Source organism: Lontra canadensis, unplaced genomic scaffold, assembly GCF_010015895.1.
Source record: "Lontra canadensis isolate GAN:19392208 unplaced genomic scaffold, GSC_riverotter_1.0 scaffold10, whole genome shotgun sequence".
Taxonomy (NCBI): domain Eukaryota; kingdom Metazoa; phylum Chordata; class Mammalia; order Carnivora; family Mustelidae; genus Lontra; species Lontra canadensis.
The window spans coordinates 27,829,227-27,830,572 of NW_022631004.1; positions in this window are offsets into that span (position 1 = coordinate 27,829,227).

The following is a 1,346-nucleotide window of genomic DNA, read 5'->3' on the forward strand; positions in this document are numbered from 1 at the left end:
AGCCCCAAGATGCGGGAACAATTTACTTAATAATAAAAAAAAATAATAAAGAATACAATTCGCTACCTATGTATCTTCTCCAGTATTACAATGGAGGATCTAATAAATTATTATAAGGTGAATACCAGTCAAGTCCAGAAACAGAACTTTACCAACCATCCCAGAAGCCCTTTCTCTGTTGTCCCATCCCAATAGCAACACTTTCCCCCTCTTGCTGTAAGTAACCATTATCCTCACTTTTATATTAATCACTCCTTTGACATTTTCCTTTTTATGGTGTGCTTCCCTTGCCGATGCAGTTTTGTTTCTCCAATCTGAAAAAATTTTGGTGTCTTTTAGGTCTCTTTTAAGCCCTATAATTTATCTACCGAAGGACCTGGGCTATTTTACCTATAGAGTTCCCCAGGTTGGATTCTGTTGACTACACAGTCTTGGTGTACTTCAGCATGTTCCTGTGTTTGGTATAACCTAAAAACTGACAGATGAATCCAGAAATTGGATTACACTCAGGTTCTGTCCCCATTCGGCAGCAAGACTAGAGACATGCAACGCTCAATTTGATTTTTTTGCGGTCTTGGGAGCCACTGATGCTCACTGCCTGTAATTTCTTTTTCATTTATTAATTAGAATACATTTATAAAGCAATTCTCTCCCTCAGCTACTATTTGGTTATCTGCTGGTTCAGTTCACACATAAAAGGCAGGGGAAATACTTGATTCTTTTCCTTTACAAGTTTTCAAAATAATGAATTGGTTTCCTATCATCCTCTGATGGTGACCAATCATTTTCATTATTACTTTTAAATATCATTAAGAATTAATGGATTTAGGGGTGCCTGGGTGGCTCAGTGGGTTAAAGCCTCTGCCTTCAGCTCAGGTCATGATCCCAGGGTCCTGGGATGGAGCCCCGCATTGGGCTCTCTGCTCAGCAGGGAGCCTGCTTCCTCCTCTCTCTCTGCCTGTCTCTCTGCCTGCTTGTGATCTCTGTCAAATAAATAAATAAAAGATTTAAAAAAAAAAGAATTAATGGATTTAAACATACTTAATTAATCTTCCTACCAAATTTTTCAAACAGCACATTTGGGTCACCAAGGGCTAGATTTAACTACATTATTAGATTTAGCTGTGTAAAGGTCAGCTTCGCACCTTAAAATGTACCTCTCCATAAGCAAAGACATTTTAGTTACGGAAAAAGGCGGATAACTCATTAGTTCTTAAATGAAAAAAATTCAGGGTAGATTTAAAAAATGTGATTTCTTTAAACACTTATGTGGAGACAGTGAGTTCAGATAAAATTAAAAAGCCTGGGAAGTGTTTGCTAATTATATTTTTAAAAATTCTTTAATG